At 42.7% G+C, this 24,178-nt stretch overlaps 1 protein-coding gene and 1 long non-coding RNA gene across 3 annotated transcripts in view; one reads left to right on the plus strand and one right to left on the minus strand.

Moving 5' to 3' along the window:
* LOC147028309 (gamma-aminobutyric acid type B receptor subunit 2-like) overlaps positions 1-24,178 on the plus strand; it is a 262,838-nt gene that overhangs the window by 19,750 nt on the left and 218,910 nt on the right. The window lies entirely within an intron of this gene.
* LOC147028310 (uncharacterized) lies at positions 745-22,980 on the minus strand. The gene is made up of 4 exons (XR_015057515.1): positions 22,790-22,980; positions 20,303-20,418; positions 9,359-9,474; positions 745-2,485 (listed from the first exon to the last, which is right to left on the minus strand). It is a non-coding gene; the product is annotated as an uncharacterized LOC147028310 (long non-coding RNA).

A 24,178-nucleotide genomic window follows, 5' to 3' on the forward strand; every position in this document is an offset into this window, starting at 1 on the left:
TAGAGATTACAGGATGCAAGGGGTAATTTTGCAACGTGTCACACAGGAGGAGGATTGGGGGGTGGTAATAGATATGGGAGGTAAGCAGGCAGCACAATGCCAGGTAGCTATAGGTAAAGCAAATAGGGTTTTAGGTTGTATTCGAAGGGGGATCATTTATAAATCAAAAGAGTTGGTGTTAGCATTGTACAGGAATTTAGTGAGGGCCATATCTAGAATATTGTGTGCAGTTTTGGTCACCACAGTTCAGGAAGGATATAGATGCCATAGTGAGGGTTCAGCGCACGGTAACTAGATTGATTCCGGGCCTAGCTAGACTCAGTTATGAGGAGCGGCTGAAGGAGACAGGGCTTTATACACGAGAAAGCAGGTGGTTATGAGCTGATATGACAGAAATGTTTTGGATAATGAAAGCTATGGACAAAATAAGTACAGAATAATTATTCAACAGAGTAGACAGTGATAGGATCAGGGGCCATAGCCTGAAAGTAAAGAGGAGGAGAGTTAAGACGGTAGTAAGGCAGGGGACTTTTACTCGGAGAGTAGTTAATGCATGGAATGGTCTCCCTGAAAAGGCAGCAGCAGCAGAAAAAGTAGATAAGTTTAAATTAAAATTAGATAGGTACCTGGAAGTTATGGAGATAGAGGGGTATGGGAATATTGGCAGGACTTTTGGGTAACTTGAGCATTGATGGGTGATTGTGTGCATGTGTGTGATGTGTTGTTTGTGTGGGGTCTCCTCAAGGGGTGTTGTGTGGTTGGTTTTTTTTATTTTTTTTTAAGGTAGTCATCATGGGTTTACCATGCCCCTGGAAATGGAAATAAAAATAAAAAAGAAAACTACAAAAATTCCAGAAAAAAAACCTAAAAATTAAAAACAAAAAAAGCATTTTTCTTTTTCTGTTTTTTTTGGTCTGGTGTTGATGTGCCGCAGGCACGATCGGCCAAGTTTCCTCCTCCTGCATCTAATTTCCTGATGTATTCTTGTGTGTCATAAATCTGTCATAAATACAACAAGCTGGAAATGAAAGAGTGTCCAGTGAGGTTTTATGCACAACTTTAAACCTCCAGTATATGCTCCAACACCGTCAACACTTTTCCTTAATCGGACTAGCACATTTGCTAACTGCTGATCACAATGTGGTTTCAGGAATGTTAGTGAGAACATTGGTGATTCTCTCTTCCAGTTCATCAAGGTTTTTTTGGCTTCATGCTGTTGGACACTCTATCATTTACATTTTGTTTCATTAAAATTGGTTTATAAATAATGCTGCTATAACAATTTATAATTGGGTATTGACTTTAATGACTTATCATACAGTGTGTGTGTTTTTGTAGCCTTTTCTTTTCTGTCAATACAATTCCATTCCTCTGCGGCCAATCTCCACCCCACATGTGGCTATTTTGGATGAACTTCATCCACTTTTTGGCAAACTTAGGCTGTTCCGGCCATTGGTGTAGCACAAAACCATCTTGGTTTGTATTACTGCAGGCACAAAGGATGCTCGACTCAGCATGTTTGTGGAAGATCGAAAATTTTTTGCTGTTCGAGTTATATCTTACCGCGATGTAATCTGTAAACAATATGGAAGTGACGCTCGCCTTCATGGTGAGACGTCACGGCCAATCGTGAAGAAGAAAGAGAAGAAGAAGAATTCGTCTTATTTGAAAAATTACCTACTTTATAAATCGGAAAAAGACACATCATATCTCTTTTGTAGGATATCAAGGGATGGATTAGTGTCGAGGTTGTATGAGCGTCTGGGCTCCCCTTCAAGTAAGCACCTTGCCATTGTTGGATAAAAAAATAATAAGGAATACATGACAAAAGCATGGTGGCAATCCCATTGGAAGGAACAGTTCCATTCCGTTCAGGTTGTTGTCAAAAATTTACCTTGTGACTCCTCAAATGTAAGCAATGTCAAAAGAAAATGGTGTTCAGCGTGTAATAGTGGTTAATGCACTGGCTATAATGGAGAGTGTTACTTCACTGATCTGCAATGGCTCGATTATGTGCTCCGAAATTGGCTCCATGGCAATGGCTCCGAAATTAAAAAGATCGTCTGTTTCACTCTTCATTTGGTGAAATGGAATTGTCTGTTATGAGCGACTTCACCATGACTTTATTGTATCTGATATTGATAACACCAATGTGTGCTGAAAGGTACATTTAGACCTTTATTGTGGTGATGTTGGTCTTGCTGACCAGTGACCAGGCTACGCAAGTGAGGTGTTCATTCGAAGAAAAGTCTTGGGCCTAGTTCCAGAGGCCCAAAGTTTTTTCTTTGAAAGATCAGTTGGTTTTTACAGGAATTCCATTGACCCAACAACACATTACCTGAATCCCTGTCCTGCAATTGATTACCTTTCAAGCCATGACTGCAATCAACGGCCCGTTCTAGAGCCGTACGTTCCACGGTTCCATTCTCTGACCACATCCATCCTGTGCATGTCTCTTTCCATCTTCAGCAGCGAATCTTGCGGTCTGCAGGATGGAGTGGAAATGAAAGCAAAGCACGCAAGCATGAGGTTTGCTAGCTGATCGATGACTCGGTTTATGGGATGCGACGTGCAGGCATGTGTAGATCAAGGCACGGCAAACAGTTTGATGGTGAAGCAATGCAGGGAGCGCAATTGTAGGTGTCATTTCTGCAATTTCATTATTAGCACACAGTGAAGCATACAGGTTGTGTTGAATGGTACACAATAGCGAGACGCGTTACCAAGTTGAGAATTCATTCTTACAAAGTTCTCTTTGAAGGAATCAAAAATTATAAAATCTATCTCCTTGAAATTATGTGAGAAAAGTCTTTCGGGATTGGTATCAGACTGGTGGCCTTTATATAAAATGCCAGGTCTTATTTGGAGTGGCTAAAAGCTGCATCCCTTGAGCCAGGCTTGAAAGAGTTTTTAAAATAAGACCTCAAATGGACCGTTTCTGAAGATGAAGGGATGAAATCAACAGGACATTGTTTGAGGTATGCTAACTTCCGTGGCAAGCAAGGATAAGCTGACCTTTTGGATGATAGCCCTTCATCAGAGCAAAAAAGGTGTCAAACCTTCATCAAAGCAAAAGAGGCTTTAACGCTTCATATACTTTTGCTCTGATGAAGGGTTAACTCCTGAAACCGAAACACCAGCTTCTTCTTGCTTCCGATGGCGATTAGCATACGTCAATCACTGTCCTGTTCATTTAATCCATTGTTCTACCTGTCCACCTATGCAGATGTACATTTGTTTTCACTAGCAAGACACAACCATTGTCTTGGCACAGGATGTTACATCTGCATCTCCTGTGTATTATCTTTCTAAGCATTCCTTCTGTGGTTATTTCCTCTGCCACCGAAGATGAAGGTTATGTTTTCACCCCTTTCTGTCTGTCTCTGTCTGTCTCTGTCTGTCTCTGTCTGTCTCTGTCTGTCTCTGTCTGTCTCTGTCTCTGTCTGTCTCTGTCTGTCTCTGTCTCTGTCTCTGTCTCTGTCTCTGTCTCTGTCTCTGTCTCTGTCTCTGTCTCTGTCTCTGTCTCTGTCTCTGTCTCTGTCTCTGTCTCTGTCTGTTTGTCTGCTTGTTTGTGTGCAGGATATCTCAAAAGGTCTTGGACGGATCCGGATTAAATTTTGTGGACCGGTTGGGTGCGCGACAAGGATGAACGGATTAGATTTTGGTGAAAATCTGGATCCGTATCTGACTACTAGAATTTTTTAAAGTGATTTTTCACCATTGAGAGATCGGGCTCAAAAACGATATATGGCATGATATCTCAAAAAGTTGCATACGGATTCGGATGAAACTTGGAGGACAGGTTGGGCATGTGACCACGGAAAATTGATTCGATTTTGGTGAAGATCCGAATCCGGATCTGGATACGAGAATTATTTATTTTTCAAAGTGATTCTTCACCATTGAGAGATGGAGCCTAAACAGATATAGTACAATATAGCATGATCTTTCAAAAATGTCTCGGGCCCGATATGTTCTCGTGGATCAGGCGTTACATGGCGGAGTTATGCGCTCTACCGAGTGCCCTTCTAGTTTCAAATGCTATCGTAACAGTAACTTTAACGTTGTGTCTTCTCTTTGTGCTGTTTCCTGGTGCTTCCCTCTGTTGATCCATGAATTATAAGATGCAATTCTGGTATGTATATTCAGTAATATAATTCTGGTCTTTACCCTGTAAATGGGAAGGAAAAGCAGGGTGAAGCAATTATGGTAGTTCTCAGACCAAAGCATCAAACAAGCAAACCATTGTAGCTAATTAAACAAGAGGTTTTATTTTCCATTACTCTTACTCATGGTGATGAAATGTGCTGCACAATACTCTTTACAGAGTGTCGGTGCTGCTGCAGAAATTTATTGGCACGGGCTGGTTTGTCATTGCCTTCCTGGCAGTCAGTTGTGGCAGGAATTTGAAATTGTTTTCAGGGTGCCGGTTATAGCTCATCCACTCTTTATGAAGGACACTGTAGGATCTTAAACATCCATCAACTAATGCTCGCAGACAAGATGCCAAGATGATCATCCATCCGAGGAATGGAACACACATTGATGCCTCATCCTGCCTGTGAAACAATAGGATGACAGTTTATAGCTGGGCCAGGATTCGAACCCAGGCTAAACAGTGCAGAGGTGAGTGTGCGTACCTCAATGTTATCCTTCCAGCCCACTCTTACCCATATCTTTCATTTATTCCGTTGCTGGAAAGTGAAAATGTCAGCAACGGAATGATTTTTGAAAATGTTAAAATGACAAGTGGACTCCTATATTTAAAAGTAAACCGAATCGCTTCGAAAAAAGCATGCGGATGAATTGAGAAAGGTGAAGAGTGTGGACGGGACATGCTGGTTGATCATGCTATACTTAAGATAAGACGTACAGTGTAATGTGTTATCATATGATGGAATGTGTGATGAGAGTTATAACTGTGTGATAATACATGAAATCCTTGAAATGGCGAGTAAAGTTTGAAAAGTGATGTTTCACTGATGGGTTGACTGACTGTTTGAATACAACGGAACTTCGGGATCTCCTGATGTTGGTAATCTACTGATGTGGATCCGTGACCGAGGTTGTAGATCCAACATTTGGAGATGTTCTGGGCTGAAAGGATCAAACTTCCAGGAAGACTGGTGCCCAGTTGATGATCCATGCAGTCAGAAAACTAGTCATTTGTTTACAGGTTTAGGTTTTTATGATTTGAGATTTACAATTAAAATATAGCTGAATACAGGATGTTGTGAAATTAGAATAGCCAATGCCATACAATTAATAAAAAGTATCGTGTGAATATAATATTGTCGTGGAGGTGGCCGAGTTTGAATCCCGCTCCTGACAGCAGTTATCGCAGGGGTGCTGGAGTTCGAATCCCACTACCTAATTCGTGGGATCCAGCTGGTTAACACCGACCAACCTCCTGGGACGGTCGAGCGGTCTATATTCCGGGGAGGCGGAAATGCTCATTGACATGGATTTCAGCGCACACTCGAAAGGTATGGCAGATGGCAACGCTGCTGTACGGGAGAAGACAACAGAGCCCAGTGAGGCTAATCACGGACGGAGTAGGATTACTCTGAATGGAACGGAAGGAGGATTGCGGAGGATGGACAGCGCGAGGGGGGTTTGATCCGCGAACCCCACTACAAATACAGGAAATGCGGTTTCTTTAGAAGGGAATACATTTAATGAAACACAAGTATGTATAAGGACAATAATGAAAATTAAATAAAAGGATAATAATAAATAACGGAAGGCGCCTCCACCATCCACGTGCACACGTGGGCAGTATGGTGCTTCACTCGAAGCAGCTTTCCACACGCAGGCTCTCAAACATGCCAGCCTTCATCTTCCTGAGCAGGTGTCACCTGCCTTGTGCGGTCCTCGCACCGACCTCGTGTGCAATTCCCGCCGAACCAGATGGGAGCCCTCCATACTCTACATGCACAAATCTGGCCAGCCCCTCCTCGATCGGCTCTGCTCGTTCACTCCAGATATACAATCTGCCCTGCTCAATCCACTGTCTCTGAAGCTCCCTCGCTAAGCACACTGCGCCTTCGATCCTCTTTCTTATCACCCTCTCTCCTCCGCCCCCAGGGCATGGCCTCCTCTCCTCCAAACCCAGGAAGGCGGGGCTTCTCCTGTTGTTGTTTCGGGGACTCGGACCCCAGCTTACGGCCTGGCTTGGAATATTAAAAACATCAAGAAAATTGCAGAGTAATCACGTACAGGGAAACTTATTTTTACTCCCTAAGGTAATTAATACCACACCACCCCTCATGTGATGACACTTAACACTTAAGCTGACAGATTCCCTGACTTATTTACATTGAGGTGCTTCTACCCATCCACGGTCCGTGCTACACAAAACAATCCTATCTGTACTATTAAATTATTTCATCTACCCCCATAATTATAACAATATGTACATATGTATAATATGTCACGTAGCCTGATGTTGGCAAAGCAATTAAGGTGGCTGGCTTGGGACCTCAGGGTTCTGAGTTTGAATCCCTGTTGGCTGTTGAATTAACACCAGGTGGGGTTGACTCAGCCTGTTATCCTTCCAAGGTCGGTGAAATGAGTTCCAGTGTACTGACGTAATAGTGTAGTAGATAGTAGAAAAAATCGTGCAAATTATGATACAAGCATCAAATTTGGCATTTCTGTTCTGCAGGGCTTTCTGATCAAATTTGCCCAATTGACCATTTGAAAATCCAAATTTTGAAAAAAAAAATTGAAGTCAGCTGGCTGAAATTCTTGAAGTGCAAGTGAACATCCCAAACAAAACCAAGGGGAGATGCAGTCATCATTGATGGCTCAGCACTTATCAATGCCCTACCTCCATGCACTTCAAAGATATTTGATGACTATGCGAAAGAAGACATTATCCCAAAGGTGGAATTCTATGGTTCCAGGTATGAGAGGGTGGACATCGTGTTTGATGTGAACAAGAAGTCAAGTCTGAAGTCCGAGGCAAGGTCGAAAAGGGGGCAAGGAATCGGAAGAGTGACAGGAACCAGTAAGACCCCAAGTAACTGGAGACGCTTTCTTCGAGATGACAGCAACAAGACTGAGCTGTTTCACTTCCTTGCGGAAAAGATGTGTGAAGCACAGACAACAAGCACAGTCATTGTCACAAAAGGAGAAGATGCCATTATCAACGCAAGGAAGTCACTGGATGCTGTGTCTCCATGTTGTCATGAAGAAGCTAACACTAAAATATTTGTACGCGCCAGGGATGATGCAACGACGGATGGTAGCAAGTCTATTATCATTAAGGCTAATGACACGGACGTACGAGTCATAGCAATATCTGTACTGCCATCCTTACAGGAACTAGGTCTTGAGAACATGTGGATTGCCTTTGGCCAAGGAGCCAAGGCGCGATGGATTCCAGTCCATGGGGTAGTTTCTGCAATCGGGCCTGAGAAAGCTGGAGGGATCCCATACTTCCATGCGTTCACTGGATGTGACGTCGTGTCTGCCTTCTGCGGTAAAGGGAAGAAAACTGCATGGCAGACTTGGAACGTCTTTGATGACGTTTCTGAAACATTCACCAATGTCAGCCAGCATCCAACATTGATTCGTGATCTTGACTTTTTTGAAGTCTTTTTTATTTTATTTTATTTTCAAAATTTGGATTTTCAAATGGCCAATCAGGCAGATTTGATTAGAATCCCCTGGAGAACAAATTTGCCAAATTTGATGCTTGTATCATCATTTGCACGATTCCTCTCAAAAATTGCTGTTATCTGCCCCACTATAATAACTCGTAGGGGTAACCTGTGGCAGAGTGGCAATCCATCCAGGAGTATACTCCTTGCCAATGAAACTGCCTGGGCAGTCCTTTATGGCACAAAAGCCATGGTATTGTATTACATTATTAATGTCGCGCATAATACGTGTAGGATCACACATCAATATAATATATTATTTATATATATAACAAGCAAATACAACCTGTTGCTTCGCTGATGGTGGTGGTGGTGGGGGGGGGGGGTTGAGAGAGGAGAGATAGAGGGGAAGCGATGAAATGGGAGGAGGTGGGGAGAGCTATGCCTCACTGTGTGTGTGTGTGTGTGTGTGTGTGTGTGTGTGTGTGTGTGTGTGTGTGTGTGTGTGTGTGTGTGTGTGTGTGTGAGTGATATAGAGATTGATGAGGGTGGAGGTGGGGTTGGTGAAGAGGATGATATGTTATGCTTAATGACTAAACACACACAAAAATAAACCCATGTCAGAACAGCTGGACACACAACAACACAACAGAGTTTGTAAAGTAATCTGCTGGCACATCTGCAAAAACTTTGATATCCAGTTCCAGAAAATTTGTTGGAACATTAACCAAAAGTAATCAATGAAAACATTGAAGTACCTACCGCTCACGTGAACATCAAAAACAAAGTGTTGCGACCAGATATCAAACTTGGAAACAAAAAAGAGAAGAAGGCATTGCTTATTGAGGTGTTGATAGCAGTGATTTTGGACTAAACGATGCAGAAATCAAGAAAATAATGAAACACCAAGATGAAACACCTCATGAATGAAGTGAGAAGATCCTGGAAGTTGAAGAATGCAAAAGTTGTACCAGTGAGAGCTGGACCTTTTAGGATTGATAACAAATAACCTCACAGAGATATTCAACATTGGGGCAATACCCTTTGGCACCCACTTGGTCGTGGCTGGATAAGATATCCAGGCAACCAATGGTAGGCATGGATGACCCACAAAATATTTCACGGAGAAGAAAGTAAATACTGATGGATTTTTTTTTAATGCCATGAACAAAGGTTGGTACATCACGGGTGATGAAAGTTGTGGTCAAAATTCATTGAAATCATATGTGTAGTTTCTGAGAAGTTGTAAGTATTTGTGGACGGAAGGATGGACAGACTAATGATGCACTACATCAAAAGCTCCCCGGAATTACTTTACAGGTGAGCTAAAAACCATCCCTGGGAATATTATAACAAACAAACTACATTTGGAATCTGTCCAGGGTTCAGCGACGATCCTGAAGAGAGCTCTCGGCACAAAACTTTGAGAAGAGAAAACTTCATAACTTGGTCCACGAATCGTGACCCCTTACTGAAATGAAGGTGCATGCTTTGAGCCTGCCTTGGGAGGACTCCATTCCACATTCTGGAATCCACATATGTCGATACCAATCACACACACACACACACACACACACACACACACACACACACACACACACACACACACACACACACACACACACACACACACACACACACACACACACACACACACACACACACACACACACACACACCATACAGTATCAGCTATTCCTGAAATATAATTTAAAGGACGTTAACCTCAAAACATACTGTTGTTCTCTTACCTAAGCAAAGATCCAGAGCCTGCAAGTAAATTAATGGTTTTCCAACCACATGGATCATCAGATGGGCACTATTCTTCCTCGAGGTTTCGATCCTTTCAGCCCAGAACCTCTCCAAACTGCAGATTCACACGAGTTGAGCCACACCTCAGTTGCGTCCAGGCAGTCAGTCGATACACAATAATCAAATAAATACATAAGAAACATATGCATATCAAAGAAACAGCACAGTGGATTTTCCACCAAAAGATAATGACAAATCTGTGGGAGAAGCCTCACCAAAAGAAATGTCAATTATCAAAAACACACTCGTTGCGTGGTAAATCTACATGCACATGAATCGTGATTATACGTGTGTGTGTGTCTGTGTGTCTGTGTGATGCGGATGAAAAATAATCAAGATCTCTATTATATGTCTAAAAATAATATTTTAGATTTATTGAAAAATACTTGATGCATCAATTTGTTAATGGGTGCAGGTTGGTTGGTTTCAGGGATATAAGGATACAAAAGGGAATTGTGTATGATTTGCTGGAGGTTAGAGGAGACTGCAGGTGAATATGTGAAAAAAATACCTTGTGGATGAGATGATCATAACAATCCTTGGGGAAAGAGTTTGAAAGTGATCAATGCTTCTTCAGTATTCCTTTATTCCTCCCCCCCCCACCCCCCTTTGCACTATCAACAATGCTGCAAGCTTGCAGGATATAAGATCATTGCCTTCGGCTCTTGTGTTTGCATACATCTTGTCTTGTTTGGTTTGTCCCAAGAGTTTGGAATATCTTCACAATAATATTTGGTATGAAGCTGAATGCAGGTGGCAGGTTTACTCAGCAGTGCCATATTTATGTTTGAGCTATCTAGTCTTTGGTATGGAATCTGCAGAATTGTGCAATGCCAGCAGAGAATTGCATTGCAGAACACACCATCTGCATTTCCATACAGATGGGAAAGAATCCCATTTTCTATTTTACAAGAATAGGTCATTGTGCCATTATCCTGTCCAAATTCAAAATTGCCTATCATAGGATTTATCGTTTTATGTCATTGCGGTAATTCCTATTCAATATCAGCTGGAGTGCACACACACACACACACACACACACACACACACACACACACACACACACACACACACACACACACACACACACACACACACACACACACACACACACACACACACACACACACACACACACACACACACACACACACACACACACACACACACACACACACACACGCTTGTTTGTTTTTTGTCAAGAAGATAAACATACAAATTTTAAAAAGGCTCTTTTGGCTAATCAGTTGCATCCCCTCCTGGTGATTGGAGCTGATACAACTGGGCCGATGCCCCGACATTTCAGTCGGATTGTACTGCAGCCAAGACCGTGTGAAGAGAATTTAATTCTCAATTTTATAGACCTGCCAATCCACCTCGGAGAGGGAATATTCATGGACACGTGTCTCAGACTTGTTGGCCCTCATCAGTGTGTAGCAGAAGCTCTTCCCTGGAGTGTGTGTGTCTTTGTATATCTAAGATATAAAGCTCATTCGAACCACTCACTGACTCACTGACTCAGTTCAAGTCAGGTCAGGTATGGGAGCATGCGCTGGAACACCACGTCGCTGCGTCCACTTTCCACTGGTACTCCAGGGCCTCCGTCTGGCCATCCCCCAGGCAGATGCCTGGCCCATCCCCATCTCCTTGAGATGCTGATCAATCTGCTGCAACCATAAGGCACGTGGTCGGCACATTGGCCTCCTCCGCTCACGAGGCTCCCTCACTGAGATAATCTGGTGAGCAAGATCGTCTTCATGAAAATGAGTCACATGTCCATATAGCCACAACTGCCGCTCACAAACGATGCAAGCAACAAATCTCATTTGAGTCTCTCTCAGCAACTGCTCGTTGGACACAAAGTCCAACCAGCTATCATCATTGATTCTCCGAAGAAACCTGGTACCAAAGGAATTAAGTCTCCATCTCACATCCCTGGTCAGAGTCCAAGTCTGACATCTGTAGCACGAGACTAGAAGCACCAATGACCTGAAGACTCAGACTTTCGTCCTGCACAGGTACTGACAGTGCCACATCCCATGATCAAGTGAATCAATGACTCCCCAGGCCCAACCCAAACGTTTCTACCCCTCACATATTCCTCGTCCACCCTCAGAGCATGTCGTCTTATGGCTCAATTCCTTGAACAGCTCAGCTCTGCCATTAAGCCTGGCCCTGCGACTGGTCAATGGCATCCAGTGTCCCTTGTGAGACAAAACCCCTCTTTGCCCAACAGTGAGTTCCAAGCCGTCCACCGGCAACTTCAAGGATGGTGGTCTTGAAGGCATTCCACAACTCTTCACAATTCCCCAAAGCATCCAGACCCCCAAATCCCCACTCAGCCAGTTCACAAACTCCTCAGCTACCCTCTCATCCTTGAGCTTTCCAACATCCAGCCAAGGCTGGGATAGTACGATTGTCCCAGATTTAAGCTGCAACTTCAGAGCTGCTACCACAAGGCTATGGTCACTATTGAGGAACTGAGCACTCTGGTAGGCCCTGCAGTTCTGGATCATACTCCAGCAATGAGCATGTGGTCAATCTCCTTTGTCACATCAATAGTGTTGGAATACAAAGTCCAGCAATGACCTTGTGGGCACTGAAACCATGGACCAGCCACCCTAAATCGATGACTTCTTGCAAAGTCAAGGAACTTGGTGCTATTCTGGTTCACAGTTCCAGACCAATGGAGAGCAATACATGTGCCATAACCATCCCCATTAGTTCCAGTCCATGCATTGAAATCCCTCAAGATGAGAAGAGTATCTCGCCTGTGACACTGATCAACCACATACTCAAGTGTGGCACAGAATGCATCCTTCACAGTGAGATCACTCACCTCAGTCGGAGTATATACAGAGACCAGGTTAACGACAACCAAGGGGTGATGAATCCTTGGTCTCATATGCTTGTTGACTGGTGTTACCTCAATTATCATTACAAAACAGCTACAGCAACTCCTTGGGCATGGTAACCATCAGAGTGACCAGACTAATAGTGAGTAGCTATCTGCCATGATCTCGCCACGATCCAGTCTCTGAACCTCAGAGAGTGTTGCAATATCGATGTTCAAATGCTTGAGCTCAGATGATAACAGACACGTGATCATCCTCTTTTAGGGACAGGACATTCCAGGCACCCACCAAATACAGACTGCCTCAGTTTAACCCAAGGAGTCCGCTGTCTGGTGGATGACACCTCAGCACCACCCCAACACACATGACTGCAATTGACCAGCGAAGGTTACCCCGTGGTTTTTCTCCTATCTTCAAAGAGTGGGGGTCCCAAAAGCTTTGCCCCAATCCTGTCATCCGGTGAGCTGCCCTGCGGAGAGCAGCTGCACAGTATGTCCTCAGACGGAGTGGGTTTTCAGATCTTTCTGCGTTTTTGTGTTTTGTGGAGTGAAGGGTTTTGCGGTGGCCGGAGTGTAAAACCTGCCACGAACCTCCTCAAGAAAGTAACCCAACAGCACGAGGACATCCGCAGACACAGTTGGGCACTAGATATGGATGGCTGTTGGCTCACAAGGAGCTCCTCTGCCCTTTGACAGGTTTAATAGTAAATGTAAATAGTAAACCCTTTGACAGTAATAAATGAAAAAGATGCAGGTGAGTGACCCGAGACAATGGGAAGCACGGTTCGTTATTGCTTACATTGTGCAAGCATACCCTGCTAGTGTCCATCTATAGAAATAAAAGGGTGTGTGTGTGTGTGTGTGTGTGTGTGTGTGTGTGTGTGTGTGTGTGTGTGTGTGTGTGTGTGTGTGTGTGTGTGTGTGTGTGTGTCCTCCATAACTCCAAAACCATAAAACCTTGCAGCATGAAAATTTGCATACATACGAAGAAAACGCCAAAGAAGTGCAAGAGTTAAAATTGGGCGATTGGGTTAATTAATACATCCCTTTTGAAGATAATTACTGGCCTTATTTAATTATATCCCTCATCATGCGATCCTCAGCCACCTCGCTCTTTGGGATCCGAAGGCATCTATCTCCTGGGTAACCTCACTGGGGTCTGAAGCCACTGTTTTTTTTTGGCCTGCTCAACCATGCTTTAACTTGGAACAAGCCGCAACAATTTCTTCATGATGAGGTTTTTTTTTTTTCCACTTTCCTCATTAATGTTATTGAATGCCTGTTCATCAAAGCTACAAATCCCTGGGTACATTGCAATGCTTATAAACACCCAGTCGTCAGCATTTGTTGCTTTATTTCATTTCTGCACATGCGATCACAATTAATCTCTTAATTCAAGAAGAATTACAAAATTTAAGCTCCAGAATCGAACTTACAAGCAGTTTTGACTCTGAGAAAGTGTTCATTTGTCCAATTTGGACATATTTGACATTTTGGGCGTTTCTGGGAGGTCTTTGTTTAATGTGTTGCTTATCGCGTGCTAAACAAGCCATTTAGTGTCAACCGTTTCATTTGAGTGCTGAAGCCACTTGCACGCGCTCTCCAAACTGCTTGGTTGTACGTGTTGGTAAAAGTACCCTTGCTCTCAATGGAACATCGATGAGACAGACGTACGTATCCGCCTGTGTTGGGCCCTGCGGTGCCGTGCGGTTTTTGCCTCGGAAGGTGTCAGATCACTTGAAAATGTGCAATTCTATTTTCACAGGTCATTGTTTTGTTTTACCTTTTTATTCGATCTCCTTTTAATTTAATCCACCCCTCACTTCGACATCGATATATATATATATATATATATATATATATATATATATATATATATATATATATATATATATATATATATATATATATATATATATATATATATATATATATATATATATATATATATATATGGTCGATTCAACCAGGTATTTGTCATGATATTCTGTGATTTGATATATTTTTGAATTGAATTTTGCTAATTTCTCACTTGAATTCCTCTTTCAAAGGACTTTTTTTTATTTTATTTTATTTTTTTTTTAAAGGTAAATATTTGTGTTTGTCGTTTTTATGTATTTTGTGCATGTGTGTGTATATAAACTGCATTCGCAGAAAGGAAATTGTGTGTGTGTGTGTGTATGTAAACTGCTTTAGCAGAAAGGACGTGTGTGTGTGTGAGTGTGTGTGTGTGTGTGTGTGTGTGTGTGTGTGTGTGTGTGTGTGTGTGTGTGTGTGTGTGTGTGTGTGTGTGTGTGTGTGTGTGTGTGTGTGTGTGTGTTGTAGTTGTTGGTTACCTCCATATGCGGGTTTCAGAAGGTGGAAATGATCCCTCCCTGATGTGTGTGTGTGTGTGTGTGTGTGTGTGTGTGTGTGTGTGTGTGTGTGTTTGATTGGTATCTACATATGTGGGTTTCAGAATGTGGAATGGAGTCCTCCCAGGGTGGGCTCAAAGTATCCACCTTCCTTTTGCTAAGGGGTCATGCATGATTCATGGACCAAGCTGTGAAGTTTTCTGTTCTCAAAGTTTTGTGCCGAGGGCTCTTTTCAGGATGGTGACTGAGCCCAGGACGGCTTCCAACTGTTGTTGGTTTGTAGTGATATTCCCAGGGTTGGTTTTTAATATTTCTGTGAGGTTATTCATCATCATTCCCATGCGGTTCTTCATCATCACTGGAACAACTTTAGCATTCTTCAGCTTCCAGGATCTTTTCACTTCATTCTTGATGTCTTGGTATTTGGTCATTTTCTTAATTTTTGCATCGTTTGTCCAAAATCACCAGTATTAACACCTCAATTCGCAATGCCTTCATCTCTCTTTTTTTTTTCACCCAAGTATGATATCTGGTCGCAATGCTTTGTTTTTGATGCTCACGCCCGATGGGATCATAAGGTCGTATGAGTGGTACTTCAATGCTTTCAGTGATTGCTTTTGGTTCATTTTCCCACAAATTTTCTGGAACTGAAATGTCAGTTTTTGCAGATGTGCCAGCGGATTACTTTACAAACTCTGTTGTGTTGTTGTGTGTACACCTGTTCTGACAGGTCCCTCCCCCCCCCCCCCCCGTGTTCGGTCATTACGCATCACATATTCTCTTCCCCCCCTACCCCCTACCCCCCACAACCCTTTTCTCTCACTCTGTCCCCTCCTTGCTCCCCCATTCTAATAAAATTCAGCACTCTCCTCCCATACCTGTGTCCGTGTGTCCCTGTGTCCCTGTGTCCCTGTGTCCGTGTGTCCCTGTGTCCGTGTGTCCCTGTGTCCCTGTGTCCCTGTGTCCCTGTGTCCCTGTGTCCCTGTGTCCCTGTGTCCCTGTGTCCCTGTGTCCCTGTGTCCCTGTGTCCCTGTGTCCCTGTGTCCCTGTGTCCCTGTGTCCCTGTGTCCCTGTGTGTCCTCTCTCTCTCTCTCTCTCTCTCACTCTCTCACTCTCTCACTCTCTCACTCTCTCACTCTCTCACTCTCTCACTCTCTCACTCTCTCACTCTCTCACTCTCTCACTCTCTCACTCTCTCACTCTCTCACTCTCTCACTCTCACTCTCTCACTCTCTCACTGTCTCACTGTCTCACTCTCTCTCACTGTCTCACTCTCTCTCACTCTCTCTCACTCTCTCTCACTCTCTCTCACTCTCTCTCACTCTCTCTCACTCTCTCTCACTCTCTCACTCTCTCTCACTCTCTCTCACTCTCTCACTCTCTCACTCTCTCACTCTCTCTCACTCTCTCACTCTCTCACTCTCTCTCACTCTCTCACTCTCTCACTCTCTCTCACTCTCTCTCACACTCTCACACTCTCACACTCTCTCACTCTCTCACTCTCTCACTCTCTCACTCTCTCTCACTCTCTCTCACTCTCTCTCACTCTCTCTCACTCTCTCTCACTCTCTCTCACTCTCTCTCACTCTCTCTCACTCTCTCACTCTCTCACTCTCTCACTCTCTCACTCTCTCACTCTCTCACACTCTCACACTCTCACACTCTCTCACTCTCTCACTCTCTCTCACTCTCTCACTCTCTCACTCTCTCACTCTCTCACTCTCTCTCACTCTCTCACTCTCTCACTCTCTCACTCTCTCACTCTCTCACTCTCTCACTCTCTCACTCTCTCACTCTCTCACTCTCTCACTCTCTCACTCTCTCACTCTCTCACTCTCTCACTCTCTCACTCTCTCACTCTCTCACTCTCTCCTCACTCTTGCAGTGAATAGCAACGTTTTTTGAAGTGTCGCTCTCCTCACCTCCCCTCCTTTCATGCTCTCTCCTCACCCTTCTTCATCCTCTCTGCCTCCTCTCCACCTTACCCTACACCTGCCTCTCTCTTTCTCTTTCTCTCTCTCTCTCTCTTTCTTTCTCTCTTTCTCTCTCTCTTTCTCTCTCTCTCCCCCCCCTCCCTTCCCCCCCTTCCACCTTTTATTGTTCCCTTCAGTGGAGCGACGGGTTGTATTAGCTCGTGTGTTTGTGTATATATGTATATATATATATATATATATATATATATATCTATATATACACACACACACACACACACACACAAGCCTGGTGTTTGGCTTAGTGGTTAGGGTGGTGGCTTGGGATCTTTAGGGTCCTGAGTTTGAGCTCCGCTGGAAACTGAATTAACATCAGGGTGGTTGACTCAGTCTGTCATCCTTCCAAGGTCGGCAAAATGAGCACCAGTATACTGGTAATTATCCCTGCGTGTCAAAGACGACAAAAGGGTTGGCGTCAGGAAGGGCATCCATCCGTAAAAAAATTGCCACAAGAAAGGGTACCATGATTGGAGTCTGCAAAAAGCTACCCCTGCTCAGTGAAAAAGGCTTTAAAATGGTGTGATATATGTGTGTGTGTGTGTGTGTGTGTGTGTGTGTGTGTGTGTGTGTGTGTGTGTGTGTGTGTGTGTGTGTGTGTGTGTGTGTGTGTGTGTGTGTGTGTGTGTGTGTGTGTGTGTGTGTGTGTCGATATGTATGTATGTATACATATGCATATCACAATATACAGGGTGTCACTAAAATGTAGAAATGAGAAATTTTAATAACAGAGAGATGGGTGATTTTGAGTGTTACAGTTGGTACCCCCCACAATTTTTTTCATCTCTCTGTGTCTCTGTGTCACAACACATTGGCCAGCAACACAAATTATGGTGTTGGCATGTGAAGAATGATTGCACATATCAGTCAGCTGTTACCCACAAGGCAATGTGGAATGACAACATAGTATTGTTTTTCAATATATATTGCCTGGATACATTTCATTGAGAGACCCCTTTATATATTGTGGGTGTGTGCTCAAACCCAGACTATCTTGCCAGCTCTGTCTTGCTGATATATTTCGTTCATTCTGTTTCTGGGAAGTATAAATGACAGCAACAGAATGACTTTTGAAAATTGAAAGACGACATGGGGCCACCTATATTAAGTAAACAAAATGTGTTAAAAAAGAACTAAGAAGCATGTGGATGAATTGGAAAAGGTGGAGGTGGTTTATCATCCTTGTGCTGTTTGACGCATCATTGGCTCAGGCTTACAATCCTGGATGAGTTGCCATTCCGATGCAGGAAACTCGACTGAGAGGGCAGGAATGTGTAATTTGTTTGGGGTACCAGCGATAGCTCAGCTATTTTTCCTAAAGCACTGTGGGATCTTTAACATCCATTAACTTATGCTGGCAGATGGGATGCCCAGTTTAACATCCATCCAAGGGATGACACATGCACCAATGGATCGCTCTCACTGTGAAACACCAGGGTGACAGTTTATAGCTGGACTGACATTCTAACCCAGGTTTTACAGCTCAGAGGCGAGTGTGCATATCTGTAGGCTATCCTGCCAGCCAAAGGTAATGATTTCTTGAACTATAACGCGGGCAGATAGAAAGAACAATCGTTAATTTTCATTATTTGAAGTGTGTGTGTGTGTGTGTGTGTGTGTGTGTGTGTGTGTGTGTGTGTGTGTGTGTGTGTGTGTGTGTGTGTGTGTGTGTGTGTGTGTGTGTGTGTGTGTGTGTGTGTGTGTGTGTGTGTGTGCTTTATTTTCTCTTTTCATTCGAAGAATATGTATTCAAGAAATCTTTGATAATTGCTTGGTGGTTTCAGCTTTTGTGCCATAATAACTGCAATCATTGGTTTCTGTGGCAATGACTGGCCATTCATGTAGAAAAGATAACTCCCAAGACCAACAATGGATTATCATGGATTGGTCCGGAGGTTAATCTTTCAATGAAAGGTAAGGACGTGGTGATGGGATTTGCTGTTAAAACACCAAGACCGAAATGGGGAAAGTTTTTATTGGAATGGTTGTGGCATAAATTCTGCTGATGTTTGACAGAATCGCTGATGGTGTTGATAATCCTGATAATGAATTCTGACAAGACAAGAATGCTTTGGCATTTTCTGGTGTTTCCAAACATGTCGTGTGCAGGCACCAGTAAGATGACCTGAATATATTATGGGAATTTTATAAGACTATAGATATCCGACATCTTGGACTTTTATTATCTTGCCAAAACGAAGTTTTTGCAAGATATGTTTGTCAGCTTGTATGTTTTTTGTTTGTTTGTTTGTTTGTCTGTAATCGTGCATAAAAAAAATTCTGCAGAGCACAGTTATCATTGGAAATTTTTGTAACTTCGCATATCAGAGGCCTATAGAGGTCCCTTTCAGTGCACAAAATTTTGAAGGTCAAGGTCACTTTGTCGCAAATCAGGGGAGTCGATGAAACCCTTATTTTTTGAGTAATTTTGATCGGATCGTCTTCAAATTTCATTGGAATATAGTTCATGGTCTGGCGCTCAGCTGATTAATTTTTGGTGGCGATTGGCCTTGACCTTCATGGTTAGCGCCTGAGGTCAAATTTTCAGGTTTTAGGAACCATATCATGTAGTACCTCAAATTGAACACCTCGATGAGTGCTTTCTAGATATGTCAAGCTTGAGACATTATGACATCATTTGGTGACGTTATGAGGAAAAAGCATATTTTTCATGGTTACTCTGTAGAACGATTCTCATCGGAATCTCTCGAAGGCAGATATTCCTCAAGGAGTCGCTCCTGGTGGATAGCAGCTCTGTTCACCTCAGTGTGACCTTAAAGAAGTCACACGTGGTCACCTTTTGGCAAGATACGGGTCACCCCGCGGGTGACATTGGTTTATTTATTTATTTTTTCTACACAAGATTGAGGCTCATGTGAGAGCACCATTTTGGAGGGTAAAGCAATAAACTGATTATGGGGTAATGTTGCAATAGTTCGACTAAAGCAAGGGCATGAATGAACAGGCGGTGCACCACCATGAGATGAGATGGTGATTCATTGCCCTATTTTGAAGCCCTGGAGGAAAGAGTGGGATTGGCCAGCTTCAGGAAAGCAGTTCCAGGTAATTTTCTCCACATTTATTTAATTTTCTTATGACTTTTATTTTCAAATAAAAATCAAAAACTCTCAAATACAAGGGACATTCAAAAGGTTTTACAAATGACAGAGTCAAATACGTGTCAACAAAGTAGCATATATGAATAAATATTCTGGTACATTTGTATATTTACCTCCGCCACAGAAGGTGGACGGAGGTTATGTTTTCACCGCTGTCTGTCTGTCTGTCTGTCTGTCTGTCTGTCTGTCTGTCTGTGAGCAGGATATCTCAAAAGGTTGTGGACAGATTCAGGTAAAATTTGGTGTACAGGTTGGGTGTGTGACAGCGACTAATTGATTGGAGTAGCAAGTTTTCCATGCCCGCACTGGATTCTAAACGGGGTGGGGAGGTGCTCCATTTGAAACTGTTTGATATATATATATATATATATATATATATATATATATATATATATATATATATATATATATATATATATATATATATATATATATATATATATATATATATATGTGTCGTGGCATCGTAGTTGTGCTGGGAGCTTGGTTGTGTCAGGGATGCAGTGCCCACTGTAGGTTATAGCAGTAATTTGTAATTTGGCCAGGGTTCTGGCAATGGCTCACTTACATTTCATGGAAGACACCGTGGTATCTCTTATGTCCACATCAACCAATTCTGGCAGAGAGGTCAACTGGCTGAACGTATTTCTTATGGGAAGCACACAGAGCGACTGAAGCCTCGTCCTGCATGTGAAACAATAGGGTGATAGTTTATTGCTCGGTCAGGATTAGCGCCTCGGCTAGACAGCTTAAAGGCGAGTACACACACCCAGAAGCAAACCGAAAATGTACCTTGACGTGTCTTGGACCAATGTGATTAACTCATTTATTATTATTTTTATTATTATTATAATTTTGGACCATTGTGAGTATCTCATTTTGAACAGACTTGGTATGTTGTTAAGGTTAATCTGTTCCAGACTTTCTCTCTGTAGAATGAATGTCACTTACTCTGTCAACGTGTTACGAGCAACAGGAGTGTTGTCAGGTGTCCGGGTAAGAAATGTCAGTTACGAATAAACTTGGAAGGTTTTGGAAGACCAAATGAGGTGATAAAAACTGTAAAGAATGCAACGTTTTCTTCACGTTTTTTTTGTGATTGTGAAACGATTTAACAGTGTCAAATATTGTGGCTTGGGATGTTTTAATTGGGAGTCCATCAAACTCTGACTGATTGGATCATTTTACAAACACCTAGTGGTGCTTTGCACAATTGATTGATGATACGTGTGGAAGCCAATGGGAATGGGCATGACAAAGCATTTTAAATTTTGGAACCATGATGGAAGTAGATATTTATCATTGTCAAGATTCACCCTATGGATTAATTAATTAATTATTTTCTTTTTCTTTTTCTGTTCTACTTCCTTTTCGGCACAGCTTTCATCTATTTGTCTGAGTGCTTTTCTCATTATTACTGATTGTTTTTCTTTTTGACATTTTTCCAAAGTCTGTTGTCATTTTCTCCTCCTGTCATCTCCCATCTGCACCTATGTTATTTCCTTCCCCTCAATGACTCAAACGAGCCAAACTGTCTTATTTGGAGGTTACTCCTCCTTCTCTCTTCTCTCTCCTCCTCTCCTATTATTAATGAGAGTGGAATCAAGGGAATGGGGTGAGGGGAGGGGGAGGAGGAGTTTGGGGAGGACACATGGGGATGAACAAGCTGCACATAAGTTGGTAGCACATGAGTTAAAAGAACGAAGAAGCATGTGGATGAATTGAGAAAGGTGAAGGTTGTTTATCCTCTTTGTGCTGTTTACCACATCATTGGCTCAGGGTTAGAAACCTGAGCTCAGATGGGTTACATTGGAGTTGCCATTCCGATGCAGGATACTTGATTGAGAGGGCAGGGATGTTTAAATTGTTTCACGTGCCAGCGATAGCTCACCTATTCCTTGCAAAGCACACCGTGGTATCTTTAACATCCACTAATAAATGCTGGGAGGAGGAGAAAGTGGTACCATCCACTAACTAACTAATCAAGAAGGGAAAGCGGTAACATTGACAGAGTAGAAGTGAGAGTTGAATCGAGGGAAGGGGTGGGGGGGGAGGGAGGGTGGAGCGGAAGGACAGATGCGGTGAACATGCTACTCGCAAGTTGAATGAAACACAGAAAGAAGATGGGGAAGACTGGGATGAAACAGAAAAGGAACAAACTAACTGACAACTAACAAACAAAAAGAGGTGGGAGAGTGGGGGATCACAATAACCTGGGAAAAGGAAGGAAGTGCCTGGAAATGGGGTCATTTAGTGTAGAAGAGATTATGAGTATGTATGGGGATGACCTGAGGTAGTAGTGAACAGCTGTCTTGAAGACCTGGAAATAAGAATGGGATTGAACAGACTGGGGGAAGTTGGTTCCACAGGTGTGAGAAAAGAGGAACAAATGAGCAGTGAGCCTGGATTTTTTTGGAGTTTAACAAGAAGAGGGATATTGGCTGACTATGTGCACACTGCACAAACCTGGGAGGGTCAGAGCCAAAAGAGGGCAGAGGGTGCAAAATCAAAAAGGAGGTGGTGGGATACGGAGAGGACAGCAACCTGCCTGCAAGGTGAACGTAACAATGCCTGCAATGTGAACAATGTAATACTCAGCTTTGCCGTTGGAGATCCCAATGATTTTGCGGGCCCTGCTTTCCATGCCATCAATCGGGGCAAGGTGTGAGACAGGGGTGCCAGCCCAAACGGGAGAGCAGTACTCCATCAAACTGAATGAAGGCTTTTTAGGTTGTTTTGAAAATGTTCAGACTGGCCAAGGGAATATCTTGCACGATGAAGGAAGCCCAGTTGGCAGCTGGCTTTGAAGAAGGAAAATCTATGAGCTTGTAATAAGCATGACCATTCTTTTTCAAAATTTAAAAGTTCGAAACAGTTTGAGACATATTTATCACTTTAAAAGTTTTCCACTACCTCGTGCCACTATCTTTTCTAAAGTTCCATTGGATTAAATTTTTCTCACATTTCAATGATTTCTTATTATCAAACGGCTGAGCAAATACTGCGTTGGAGTCATAAGTAAAGAGCAAAGATGGGGACATCAGAAAAAACCTACTGTAGATAGGCCTCTGGTTTCAGCGGCAGCTCCACTCCCCTCATTCCCATCCACGTGCAGCCAAATGAGCCTTACAGAAAACTTTCTGCAATAATTCACTTCTTCTTGGAGAGATAGATAATGAAAGAGAGAAACAAAGAAAAGCACGAATTAGAATGAATAAAGAGAAATGTGAAAAGAACAACAATGTCAGGAAGAACCCAGATAAGATATATTTCAGCAGTAAGTGAGCTTTCATGCAATTCCAGATTTTATCAATGAAAAGTTGGCAAGAGTATGTTCACTGGTGTGGAAATTTTTTAGAGCATCAGCTCTTTGTCCTTGCTTCCCTTAGTTATCCTGCCCAATGTCAGTTCATACCCTCGGTTACCTTGCTCTTCCCTGATCCTCAGTGTTTTAGAAAACAAAAAGTTTTAGTTGAAAAAATCGATTGTTGATCTTGTCCATTGATCTGCAGATGACAATCCCCTTCACAGAGACTAGTTTTTGGTGGTATAACTATAAAGCGATTCCAAATGTAGGTCAGATGAATGTGACCACCTGTTCATGAGAAACATCCTCTATGGTATAGGAAAACAATTTGGTAACTCGTCGGGCATTCGGTGGAGCTCACTTCTCCAAAATCCAATCGGCTTTCCTTGTCACCGTCACAACTAATCCACCAGTTTTCGTCATAATCTGTCCACAACCTTTTGAGATATTGTGCTATATATCGTTTTTGGCCCTATCTCTCAATACAATGGTGAAGAATCATTTCAAAAATTCCCGTCTCCAGATCTGGATCTGAATCTTCACCAAAATCTAATCAATTCAGCCTTGTCACACACCCAACCTGTCAACCAAATTTTGTCTAAATCTGTTCTGAACTTTTTGAGATATCCTGCTCAGAAACAAACAATGGTGAGTACATAACCTCTGCCCATCAGTGGCAGAGGTAAAACTGTCATCGGTAACCAACACTGAAAATGGAGTGAAGCAGCAAGATGGCATCACGATCATGATGTTTTGCATGTTTACAAGCGATTTGTGCAACCAAAGTTGAGAAAAGCTAATCCATTTTCAGGGTAAAATGGTTTCATTCAACATCATTTAAAAAAATCTATCACATGATATTCACAGCAAAAAATGTATCAGTTTCCTTTTTGAGGTATCCAACATACGATAGACATATGACGAAGTTGGTAAACTTCTTATGTTGGGATGGCCCAGACACTCCATTGGCTCAATACGACATAAATCCTCAAAACTAATTACCACGATAAAACGTATGAACCTATCAATTACATACCAGTCATTTCTGGAGAATTCCCCATCCAATTGCTGAACAAGAAAAACGAGAGACCTAAAAGTGCCCGTTTGTCATTCTTCTTATTCTTATTATCCTTTTCT

Source organism: Eptatretus burgeri, chromosome 4 (genome assembly GCF_056783735.1).
Source record: "Eptatretus burgeri isolate ZD-2024b chromosome 4, Ebu_testis_v1, whole genome shotgun sequence".
NCBI lineage: Eukaryota > Metazoa > Chordata > Myxini > Myxiniformes > Myxinidae > Eptatretus > Eptatretus burgeri.